Below are 13,890 nucleotides of genomic sequence, written 5' to 3'. Positions count from 1 at the left end.
GCTTTATCCGAAACACTGCGCAACCTGTTCACTACAGTATTCAGCACAGGTTTTGCCTGCACCAAGTCAATGCCTCTCCACACCCTGCTGTTAATGATTGTGTTGAACTCTTTTTGTGCTTCGTGGTATCTTGCAGCAGTATCTTCCATTGCTGCTTCTACTATGTGATTATAGGGTTGCTATATATATCCAGCTAATTCACTCCTTTATTGCCTAAATATCAGGTTTGTTTAGTCTCTGCCTCTAGGCTGATATACTAGTCCTTCTCAATTAATTAGAATATCATCAAAAAGTTAATTTATTTCAGTAATTCAATTCAAAAAGTGAAACTCATATTGTATAGATTCATTACACACAGTGTGATCTAATTCCAGCATTTTTTTTCTTTTATTGTTGATGATTATGGCTAACAGTTAATGAAAACCCAAAATTTAGTGTCTCAAAAAATTGGAATATTATATCAGCCCAATTTCAAAAATAATTTTTAATACCGAAATGTTGGCCTACTGAAAAGTATGTGCAGTATATGCACTCAATACTTGTTCGGGGCTCCTTTTGAATTAATTACTGCATCAATGTGGCGTGGCATGGAGGCGATCAGCCTGTGGCACTGCTGAGGTGTTATGGAAACCCAGGTTGCTTTGATAGCGGCCTCCAGCTCGTCTGCATTGTTGGGTCTGGTGCCTCTCATCTTCCTCTTGACAATACCCCATAGATGCTTTATGGGGTTTAGGTGAGGCGAGTTTTGCTGGCCAATCAAGTACAGTGATATTATGGTTATTAAACCAGGTATTGGTACTTTTTTCAGTGTGGGCAGGTGCCAAGTCCTGCTGGAAAATGAAATCAGCATCTCCATAAAGCTTGTCAGCAGAGGGAAGCATGAAGTGCTCTACAATTTCCTGGTAGACGGCTCCGTTTACTCTGGACTTGATATAACACAGTGGACCAACACCAGCAGATGACATGGCTCCCTAAACCATCACTGACTGTGGAAACTTCACACTGGACCGCAAGCAACTTGGATTGAGTGCCTCTCCACTCTTCCTCCAGACTTTGAGACCTTGATTTCCAAATGAAATGCAAAATTTACTTTCATCTGAAAACAGGACTTTGGACCACTGAGCAACAGTGTTGGTCCACTGTGTTATATCAGAGTCAACTCTGCCATCTACCAGGAAATTTTAGAGCACTTCATGCTTCCCTCTGATGTTAAGCTTTATGGAGATGCTGATTTCATTTTCCAGCAGGACTTGGCACCTGCCCACTCTGCCAAATGCACCGATAGCTGGTTTAATAACCACAGTATCACTGTGCTTGATTGGCCAACAAACTCACCTGACCTAAACCCCATAGAGAATCTATGGGGTATTGTCAAGAGGAAGATGAGAGACACCAGACCCAACAATGCAGACGTACTGAAAGCCGCTATCGAAGCAACCTGGACTTCCATCACATCCCAGCAGTGCCACAGGCTGATCGCCTCCATGCCACGCTGCATTGATGCAGTAATTCATGCAAAAGGAGCCCTGACCAAGTATTGAGTGCATATACTGTACATACTTTTCATTAGGCCTACATTTCGGTATTAAAAATCATTTTTCAAAATTTGACTTATATGATTTTCTAATTTTCTGAGAAGCTAAATTTTGGCTTTTCATTAACTGTTAGCCATAATCATCAACATTAAAAGAAAAAAATGCTGGAAATAGATCACTCTGTGTGTAATGAATCTATATAATATATGAGTTTCACTTTATGAATTGAATTACTGAAATAAATTAACTTTTTGATGATATTCTAATTCATTGAGAAGGACATGTATATTACTATAATGACTACCTGTGTATGATCTAGATATGTTCCTGACTCTACTATTGCCTAGCCCCTTGGATTGTCTGCCTGGTGCATTTTGTTCTACACCCAGATCCTGACCTCGACCTACTCCTGACTTTACTACTGTTTCGCCCTTTGGTACTCCTGATCCTGACTTTTGGTTCTACCATCTTTCTCAGTCTGACCATGCTCTAGTGGTGAGTCCGCATTCCATATATACATCCCCAGAACCAAGCTCAGTACATATATAGAACACCAGAACCAAGCTCAGTACATATATACAGCACCAAAACCAAGCTCAGTACATATATACAGCTCCAGAACCAACCTCAGTATATATACATCTCCAGCACCAAGCTCAGTACATAAATACAGCATTACAACCAAGCTTAGTACATATATACAGCACCACAACCACGCTCAGTACGTAAATACAGCACCAGAACCTAGCTCAGTACATAAATGCAGCACCAGAACAAAGCTGAATACATATATACAACACCAGAACAAAGCTCAGTACATATATACATCACATGCACAAATACAGCTCAATTTAGTGCAACGCCTGCCCTATAGGTTTTTGCAGCGTAAAGCTATAGCTCCCAGCATGGCCTGAACAATGGTAAGGATATCCTGGGAGATGCTGTTTCACAAAAAAAATCATAATCAAACCACCCATCATCTTGCTGCAGATCATACAGTGACTACATTACTGATTAGTGGCAGAATAAACATTTACATTAAGTGACTCACCGGTGACGATCCAAGATTCTAGTTGTTCTTTTTCTCTTTTCTTCCCCATCGAATCCAGACCTCTATGATGATTTCTCCCGGCCACAGCCCATTTCTGCAGTTTGCCGCTCAGATGTCTTAAGCTTCTCACTTCTAAAACATTTCTGCACCTATAAATGTAGATAAAATTCTCAACGCCCCTAATTATGATAGCACCATACACTGTGTCCCTGATTATAATAGTACCATACACTGTGTCTCTAATTATAATAGCACCATACACTGTGTCCCTAATTATAGTAGCACCATACACTGTGTCCATGATTATAATAGTACCATACACTGTATTCCTGATTATAATAGTACCATACACTCTGTCCCTGATTATAATAGCCCCATACACTGTTTCCCTGATTATAATAGTACCATACATTGTGTTCATACGCTGTGTCTTTGATTATAATAGCACCATACACTGTGTCCTTTATTATAGCCCACCCCTGTAGATAGTGCCCTACATATAGCTCCCCCTATAGCTAGTGCTCCACATAGAGCCCAACCCTGTATACAATGCCTCACATATAGCTCCCCCTGTATATAGTGTCCCACATATAGCCCACCCCTGTAGATAGTGCCCTACATATAGCTTCCCCTGTAGATAATGCTCCACATCCGCACAGATAGACCCCCCCTAGATAGAGCCCCCCTGTAAATAATACCACTCAGTTTTATTAGAAGAAAAAAAATTTTACATACTCACATGATCCCATTCCTGTGCCCTCCGGTGGCAATGCAGACCTGCTCTCTTCAGAACAGGTTTGCTGGGGCTGAACGATGCAAGTGGTGCGATGACGTCATCGTGCAGCTAGCGTCATTGAAAGGCGCTGATTGGCAGGGCAGAGTGACTTGCCCATCAATCAGCGCCTTTTAACAAGGGAAGCGTCATCTCGCCGCTAGCATCGTTGAAAGGCACTGATTGGCGGGGCAAGTCATTTTGTCCTGCCAATCAGCGTCATTGTAAGTCGCTGAATGGTTGGGCACGGAACATGCCCGACCATTCCGCGTTTATGCATGTAATTGTATCTGCAGGTACAATTAGTGCAGGGTGGGTGGCGGCTCATCTCATGTATGGTGCAGTGGCGGCTCGCCTCATGGCCCTGCACATGGCACTTTATATATTCATAAGTTCTATTTGTGTACCATTTGTTGTGTTGTATTTTTTACCATTATTGATTCTCTTGCTTGGTGGAACTAGTGTGCAAGTATGCATTGTATGAGTGCTGGTCTCTGGTCACGTGTCTTATTTTGGACAGGGTCGTGATACTACCACATATGGTGTTTTAATTGTGTGAGTAATTCTGTGACATAATGAAATAATAAATATTTAGTTTTTTACTTATTGGGTAATGCAATTACTAGAGATTTGCCAGCTTTGTTTTGTGTGTCTTCTGTGTGCCCACTGTACTAATATTTGGAAATCCACTGTTGTTGCTGCAACGTCTGGCTGTCAACTGGTGACTATTCTGGGTACGGCTACCTGAGGATTACCCTGCAGAAAAGACCATACCTCCTTCCGGTGGTTGAGTGTGAATACTAGGGATCCCTTAGACTCAGGGGCGTAGATAAAGGCTCATGGGCCCCGATGCAAAGTTGTTCTTGGGCTCCCCCCAAACTTTTCATGGCCGATGGCCCACATATTTCAGCTGGGTCTCCTAAGTGACTCAACGATGCAGCACTAGCAGCCAGGCGCGTACTAAGGTCTTAAAACGTCAGGGGAAATAGACCCAATACATATGTGTCCCCTCCAAAAAAAATGTGTGTGTGTATGTACAGTGAAGGAAATAAGTATTTGATCCCTTGCTGATTTTGTAAGTTTGCCCACTGTCAAAGACATGAACAGTCTAGAATTTTTAGGCTAGGTTAATTTTACCAGTGTGAGATAGATTATATTTAAAAAAAAACTGAAAATCACATAGTCAAAATTATATATATTTATTTGCATTGTGCACAGAGAAATAAGTATTTGATCCCCTAACAACCATTAAGAGTTCAGCCTCCTCCAGACCAGTTACACGCTCCAAATCAACTTGGTGCCTGCATTAAAGATAGCTGTCTTAAATGGTCAACTGTATAAAAGACTCCTGTCCACAGACTCAATTAATCAGTCTGACTCTAACCTCTACAACATGGGCAAGACCAAAGAGCTTTCTAAGGATGTCAGGGACAAGATCATAGACCTGCACAAGGCTGGAATGGGCTACAAAACCATAAGTAAGACGCTGGGTGAGAAGGAGACAACTGTTGGTGCAATAGTAAGAAAATGGAAGACATACAAAATGACTGTCAATCGACATCGATCTGGGGCTCCATGCAAAATCTCACCTCGTGGGGTATCCTTGATCCTGAGGAAGGTGAGAGCTCAGCCGAAAACTACACGGGGGGAACTTGTTAATGATCTCAAGGCAGCTGGGACCACAGTCACCAAGAAAACCATTGGTAACACATTACACCGTAATGGATTAAAATCCTGCAGTTCCCGCAAGGTCCCCCTGCTCAAGAAGGCACATGTACAGGCACGTCTGAAGTTTGCAAATGAACATCTGGATGATTCTGAGAGTGATTGGGAGAAGGTGCTGTGGTCAGATGAGACTAAAATTGAGCTCTTTGGCATTAACTCAACTCGCCGTGTTTGGAGGAAGAGAAATGCTGCCTATGACCCAAAGAACACCGTCCCCACTGTCCAGCATGGAGGTGGAAACATTATGTTTTGGGGGTGTTTCTCTGCTAAGGGCACAGGACTACTTCACCGGATCAATGGGAGAATGGATGGAGCCATGTACCGTCAAATCCTGAGTGACAACCTCCTTCCCTCCACCAGGACATTAAAAATGGCTCGTGGCTGGGTCTTCCAGCACGACAGTGACCCGAAACATACAGCCAAGGCAACAAAGGAGTGGCTCAAAAAGAAGCACATTAAGGTCATGGAGAGGCCTAGCCAGTCTCCAGACCTTAATCCCATCGAAAACTTATGGAGGGAGCTGAAGATCCGAGTTGCCAAGCGACAGCCTCGAAATCTTAATGATTTACAGATGATCTGCAAAGAGGAGTGGGCCAAAATTCCATCTAACATGTGTGCAAACCTCATTATCAACTACAAAAAATGTCTGACTGCTGTGCTTGCCAACAAGGGTTTTTTGCCACCAAGTATTAAGTCTTGTTTGCCAAAGGGATCAAATACTTATTTCTCTGTGCACAATGCAAATAAATATATATAATTTTGACAATGTGATTTTCTTTTTCTTTTTTTTATATAATCTATTTCTCACTGGTAAAATTAACCTAGCCTAAAAATTCTAGACTGTTCATGTCTTTGAGAGTGGGCAAACTTACAAAATCAGCAAGGGATCAAATACTTATTTCCTTCACTGTATATGTGTATATAGGAGACAGCATATCTTAAGCACTAAGACCCTATAGCTATGGATAGGATTAGATACATTGGCTCAGCAGACTTTACCACATATGATTGGCTTAGATATAGGGCCCAGCTCGCTGACATTGCTCCTCCAGCGCAGGACCCAGGAAAGGTAAGTATAATAATTGTTTTGCTTTTTTATGTGTTACTAATTTTTTGTGTGTTTGTGTTTTTTTACAGGTTTGGTTGTTTGACTACTTTGGATTCGAGGACTACTTCGATGACAGTGTATTTTTTTTCTCGATAAAATGGTTAATGAGGGTTGTGTAGGGTTTTTTTGTTTCAATAAAATATTTTTTCTATGTCCTTCTATTTTTTACAACTTTATTACTACCTCCATAGTAATGGCCGCTGGCTAATTGACCGCGTCCATTACTAAAGCTGGGCTTAATGTTAGCTGGTAAAACCCTAACACTAACCCCCATTATTACCCCGGTACCCACCGCCACCAAGTGTATCGGGAAGAGTGATGGCTAGGCAATGGGGCAGCCACAGGCTAATATTATTAGGCAGGGAAAGGTCAGAAACAGTGGGCCTTTCCACCCTGGTAATACTAGTCTGCTACTGCTGTGATGTATCTGGCTGGTTTTGAAAAATGGGGGAACCCCACATCGTTGTTTCCAATTATTTATTTATTTATTTATTTTTTTTAATTACGTGGGGTCCCCCCCATTTTTCATAACCAGCCAGATACAACACAGTAGCCTAGCATTACCAGTGTGGGAAGGGCCATTGTGTTTAGCCTCTCCCAGCCTAATAATACCAGACTGCGGCCGCCCCAGTGCTCGACCATCGCTACAGATGGTCGGGTACTTGATCATTCCCCTCTCTACCCGGCACCCCTAGTGGCAGTGGGTACTGGCGGTAATAATGAGGGGGTTAGTGTTAGCCTCTGCACCGGCTAACGCTAAGCCCCGCCTTAGTAATTGGCGCTCTCAATCAGCCAGCGGCCATTAGTAAGGCGGTAGTAATGTGGTTTAAAAGAAAATACAAAGACATAGAAGAAATATTTTATTGAAATAAAAAACAAAACAAGACCCTCGTCAACCATTTTATTTATAATAAAAAAAATGCTGTCATCGATGTAGTCCTCGAATCTGACGTAGTCCAAAGACCGAACCTGTAAAAAAAAAAAAAACACACCAAAAAATTCATTAGTAACACATGTGGTAGGCTTAGATACAGGGCCCATGTGTGATACTGTCTGTTGGACCCCGAATCTAAGCCTACCACAAGGTATAGAGTATAAGATTACTGTCTGCTGTGGCCCTGTATCTAAGCCTACCATGTGGTAGGCTTAGAAACAGGGCCCATCAAACAGGATCACACATGGGCCATGTATCTAAGCCTACCATGTGGTTGGCTTAGATACAGGGCCCAGCAGACAGAATCACACAGTGGATTAGCGATCAATAGATGATGGGTCGGGGTCCGACTTCTGGGACCCCCCACCAATCAGCTGTTTTGAAGGGGGTGCAGTGCACATACGAGAGCTGCTTCCTCTTCATTTCCCCTACTTGCTCACACTGTGAATCGTCGACACGTCTATATCAGCAAATCACAGTGTGAGCAAGTGACCGGAATGAAGGGGAAGCAGCGGTCGTACGAGCGCTGTGGCCCCTTCAAAACAGCTTATTGGCGGGGGTCCCGGGAGTCGGACTCCAATCTATCAGTTCTATCATGCACTGCGCACAGCTTTGGAGGGTAAGTACTGTCAGTTACTATAGTAACTTTTTATAGATGTGGTGCGGGGGTCTGCGGGCCCCCCTGGCCTCGGTGCCCGGTCGCAATTGCCACCACTGGGACCCCTATAGTTACGCCACTTCTTAAACTCCAGATATAATTCTAGCCAGGCTAAACCAGTTGCAGTCACAAAAATCCACACCTCTAGCCTTGTGTTGACAGTTTATATAGCACTAATATACTGATGTAAAGAGAACTGCCACTTATGAATTATAAAGATAAGTGGTATTACCAGAATATTTAGCACTCCGTTATGAATATTTAGAGATGATAATTTAGATACAAAGATAGCTACATACATACATAATATACATTTCCTATTAGATGAAGTACAGTTAAATACTGTGTTTATACTAAGTAAATATAGTTATAGAATATGCAGTTAATAAAACATTGCACAAAAACAGACCGTTAAATGTAATTACAATCATAAAAATCAATCATGATAGTTTACTTTAAACCGAGACTAATTAAGGATAAACTGATAATTTCTAGATTGCTATTACAACTCTATATTTGCTATAATTAGTCCTGTTAATTTATTGTAAAGCTTATGTAATAAATTAAAGCATCAGTCAAAGTATATTGCTTCAAAGAGACAGTAAAATACAGATAACGATTAAACATAATGTCAAATAAGCAATACAATTAAAATAATTTCTATTGTCATGACATACTTAACACCCATTGTGTTAGAATAGTCACACATATGGTCTTCTATCAAGGGATTTCATAACAGTAGGTGATCTTTTATGCCATCTGTGCTGAAGCGTTCTCACAGCAGGGTTAGCTAAATTAAACTGCAAAACTTTGAAAAATACATAAAACCAATGAAACTAATCTTGGCAGTACACACATTTTGCAAAGAAAAACAATTGTAAATTATAGCGCTTGTTTAAGATTACTATATTTTTAGTCAAGATTGAATATTAACAACTTTTTTTAATTTAAGATAGTAATGTTGAATGTGATTTTGACTTGAAGTGTGTTGCCGAGATGATCTGATAAATTACATATGTAAATAATAATTTGGCTGCCAAGAAACATTCTAACTTCCTAAAGATGTAAGTGCCAGACATACGAGCTCGTACTTTCTTAAAGAGTATCTATCATTAGAAAATAACCTGTTGTTTAAAATTAGTTTTTTGTGATGTTTATTTATTTTTTTATGTCACTGTATGAGGTGAAAATCACTGACTATTGGACACTCAACATAGGCTGTTTCTTCCTGTTTGGTAAAGATCACATTTCAGGAGTCATCTCATTTTCATTACAGGCAAAACTACAATGCAAATAGACATCCCTATTATAAGGCTAAATGCATATAACACCTGGGGCAGGCTAGTCCGGGAGCAGGGGATATTTGATCCACGCACCGATCCCCCAGAGGATCGGCTGCATGAACTCACCGCTCCTTGTTGCATTAACTCATCGCTCCAGTAGAGAGAGGGGCGGAGCATTTAAGACAAGGGGAGGAGCCTCATTGGCGCAGAGGTTTGAGAAGAGAATGTGGGAGGAGATAGAATGTCAGAAGCAAGGAAGAGAGAAAAAAGAGAGAGGAGACATAAAGAGAACAACAAGGGTTGAGCATGAAAATAGTGCAGCCGGCAGGAAGCCAGGAACCAGCAGCAAGGCCTTCCCTCAGGAGCAGGTAAGCACCATACTATGCAGTTGTTTTGGGTGTTTTCAAGTACTGGTCCTAATGGGGTTGTGCCACAATGGACATCTATCACCTTTCCACAGGATAGGTAATAAATGTCTGATCACTTGGTGCCCCATAGTGTACCACAGTCACTAGAACAAGGGTCCTGCGGCACATTATGCCCAGCGCCGCACGCCACATCCCGATGCTGGGCGGTGTCAGGATGTAATGTGTGGTAGTTGGTAGAAGAGCAGAATGAGAGGCGGAAAAGAGGCCCAGGGAGTGAGGCATGCCCCTCTGCTCTAATGTCTAATTAATTTATGGGGTCTGGTTGGTTTCTGATTAATTTAGGGGGTCTGGGGTCTAATTAATTAAGGGGTCTGTTCTGGAGTCTGGTTGATTATGGGGTCTGGTCTGGGGTGTGATTAATTTCGAGGATCTTGTTGGGGGACTGATTAATTTAGGGGATCTCATCTGGGGACTGGTTAATTTAGGGGGTCTGGTCTGGGGTCTGATTTATTAAGGGGTTAGGGTCTGCGGTCTGATTATTTAAAAGGTCTGGTGTCTAAATTTATTTGTGTTGCTATATATGCTTGGGAACCCTGCTGAAGCAAGGGATTAAAGATGTCTGGGCAAATAACTCTGCAGCCGTCATGAGAAGTTGTCATGTTGGTCTGGGCCAGCAGGGGTAGAAAACTAAAGAGAATGTCCCCTGTGTGCCACTGGATTTATATAGGATCTGTCACCTCTCCTGACATGTCTACTATAGATAATTACCTAGATAATAATTCTGGAGCATCTTTACATAGAACTCTTGTTGTGACGTCCCTCCGTTATTCCTCTTGGAAATGTATGAATAGGGCCTACAGGAAAATGTATTGTAGAACAACTAATTCATTTTTAACTATAGAGATACAGCTGCAATACAAAGCAATACAATGTGTTGCATGCAAAATTGTGGATTGCAGATATCATTCGACTACAAAAAGTCTCTATGTAGCCCATGTCTAAGTGACAAATTGACCTGAGTGTTACCATTCCTCTTGTCATTGGATACGTCCCTAAACAGTGTCATACTGTCAGCAATAATTGAACAGTGTGTAGCAACATAGTCCATTGACAAGGAGAATAGTAACTCCCAGTTGTCAATTTATTCTTCCATTTTCCAGAGGAATAACAGAGGAACAGCACAATGCAGTGTTTTAAGAAAAGGTGCTTCAGAATTGTTATTTCATGGGGAATGCTAATTATTTACTTAAACAGACATGTCAGGAGATAGGACAGGTCATCTTTAGTTTTTATGTATTCTGCCTGTAACTGCATCTAAGCAATACTGTATTCCCATGTTTGGTCTGAAGCATCATAATACTCTGCAGACCACCAGTATAGTACAGGTGTCTGAAAACAATATGACCACTGTATGGTCTGCAGCATGATAATACTCTGCAGAGTGTGGTGTAGAACTGGTATCTGACAAATATATCATCACTAAACGGTCTGCAGCGTGATAATACTCTGCAAAGCAGGGGCGTAGCTAGGTGGGGGCAAGCGGGGCATGTGCCCCGGGCTCAGTTCAGAGGGGGGCGCCAGCGCCCCCTCCTCCTGCACTATAATTGTACCTGTGTCGCAAGGACACAGGTACAATTAGAAGCAATGAATGACCGGGCACGTTCCGTGCCCGGCCATTCAGCGCCTCTCCACGAATGAAGCGACTGGTACCTTTTGTACCGGTGACGCTTCCGTCGATGAAAGGCGCTGACTGACTGGCAGGGAAAGTCATCTGGCCCAGCCAATCAGCGCCTTTCATAGACGCCGCGTTCAACCCAGTGGAGACCTGAGCAGAAGAGAGCAGGTCTCCATGGCTGCCGGACGGCGTGGGAGCGGGAATAAGGTGGGTTTGAATTTTTTATTTTTTTTTTTTAATTGTAATAGACGTGTGGCTGTATCTGCGGGGGGGGGGGGACTTTGTCTACACGGGGGACTTTATCTACGGGGGGTGTCTATCTACAGGGGGACTATATCTACAGGGCTGGGCTATATACAGGGGGACTATATCTGCTGGGCTATATACAGGGGGACTATATGTACAGGGGGGCAATATACAGGGGGACTATATCTACAGGGCTGGGCTGGGCTGGGCTATATACAGGGGGACTATATCTACAGGGCTGGGCTATATACAGGGGGACTATATCTGCTGGGCTATATACAGGGGGACTATATCTACAGGGGGGCTATATACAGGGGGACTATATATACAGGGGGACTATATCTGCTGGGCTATATACAGGGGGACTATATCTACAGGGGGGCTATATACAGGGGGACTATATCTGCTGGGCTATATACAGGGGGACTATATCTGCTGGGCTATATACAGGGGGACTATATCTGCTGGGCTATATACAGGGGGACTATATGTACAGGGGGGCAATATACAGGGGGACTATATCTACAGGGCTGGGCTGGGCTGGGCTATATACAGGGGGACTATATCTACAGGGCTGGGCTATATACAGGGGGACTATATCTGCTGGGCTATATACAGGGGGACTATATCTACAGGGGGGCTATATACAGGGGGACTATATATACAGGGGGACTATATCTGCTGGGCTATATACAGGGGGACTATATCTACAGGGGGGCTATATACAGGGGGACTATATCTGCTGGGCTATATACAGGGGGACTATATCTGCTGGGCTATGTACAGGGGGACTATATCTACAGGGGGGCAATATACAGGGGTACTATATCTACAGGGCTGGGCTATATACAGGGGGGCTATATCTGCTGGGCTATATACAGGGGGACTATAGCTACAGGGGGGCTATATAAAGGGGAACTATATATACAGGGGGACTATATCTACAGGGGGGCTATATACAGGGGGACTATATCTACAGGGCTGGGCTATACACAGGGGGGCTATATACTGGAGTGGGCTGTCTATAGAGCACCATATACAGGGGTGGGCTATATAGATATAGCCCCCTGTAGATATAGCCCACCCCTGTATATGGTGCTCCATAGATAGCCCACCCCAGTATATAGCCCCCCTGTAGATATATTCCCCCTGTATATAGCCCCCTATGTATAGCCCACCCCTGTAGATATAGCCCCCCTGTGTATAGCCCACCCCTGTAGATATAGCCCCCCTGTGTATAGCCCAGCCCTGTAGATATGGTCCCTCTGTAGATATGGTCCCCCTGTAGATATAGTCCCCCTGTAGATATAGCCAACCCCTGTAGATATAGCCCACCCCTGTATATAGTATCCCACAAATAGCTCCCCCTATAGTGCTCCACAGAAAGCCCACCCCTGTATATAGCCCCCTTGTACATATAGTTCACCCCTGTATATAGTACTCCACAGATAGCCCACCCTTGTATATAGTATATACAGGGGTGGGCTATCTGTGGAGCACTATATACAGGGGTGGACTATCTAGTGGAGCACTATATACATGGGTGGACTATATGTACAAGGGGGGGCTATATACAGGGGTGGGCTATCTGTGAAACACTATATGTGGAACACTATATACAGGGGTGGGCTATATCTACAGGGGGGCTACATACATGGTTGGGCTATCTGTAGAGCTCTATATACAGGGGTGGGCTATATCTACAGGGGGGCTACATACAGGGGTGGGCTATCTGTAGAGCACTATAGGGGGAGTTATTTGTGGGACACTATATACAGGGGTGGTCTATATGGGGGCACTATCTACAGGGGGCTCTATGGCAGGCACTATCTACAGGGGGCACAGTGTGTGTGTGTGTGTGTGTGTGTGTGTGTATGTGTGGGACATGGTGGGTGTATGGTGCTATTATAATTAGAGGTGCAGTGTATGGCGCTATTATATTTAGGGGCGTAGTGTGTGGTATAATGATAACTTTATATTTATTTATAGGTGCAGAAATGTTGGAAAAGTGAGAAGCTGAAGACATGTGAGCGGCAAACTGCAGAAATGGTCTGTGACCGGGAGAAGTCATCATAGAGGTCTGGACCAAATGGAGAAAAATAACTAGAATCTGAGACGTCACCGGTGAGTCACTTAATGTAAATGTTTATTCTGCCTCTAATCAGCACTGTAGTCACTGTATGATCTGCAGCGAGATAATGGGTGGTGTGATTATGATAGGATTTATTTTTTGTGAAACAGAATCTCCCAGCATATCCTTACCATTGTTCGGGCCATGCTGGGAGCTGTAGTTTTACGCTGTACAAACCTATACGGCAGGGGTTGCACTAAATGGAGCTGTATTTGTGCTGGGGCTGTATTTATGTACTGAGCTTGGTTCTGGTGTTGTGTATAGAACCATATTGCTTGTGAAATGTACAAATAATTTGATGCTCGCGTTACATGAAAAGAAATGACACGTCGATTGGTAGAGAAAACAAACACGGCGAGGGGGAAGGAGATGTCGGGAAAGAGGTTGGTGGGGGGGGGGCGCCA

The sequence above is a fragment of the Rhinoderma darwinii genome, chromosome 5 (genome assembly GCF_050947455.1).
Source record: "Rhinoderma darwinii isolate aRhiDar2 chromosome 5, aRhiDar2.hap1, whole genome shotgun sequence".
Taxonomy (NCBI): domain Eukaryota; kingdom Metazoa; phylum Chordata; class Amphibia; order Anura; family Rhinodermatidae; genus Rhinoderma; species Rhinoderma darwinii.
This window is presented reverse-complemented; position numbering follows the sequence as displayed.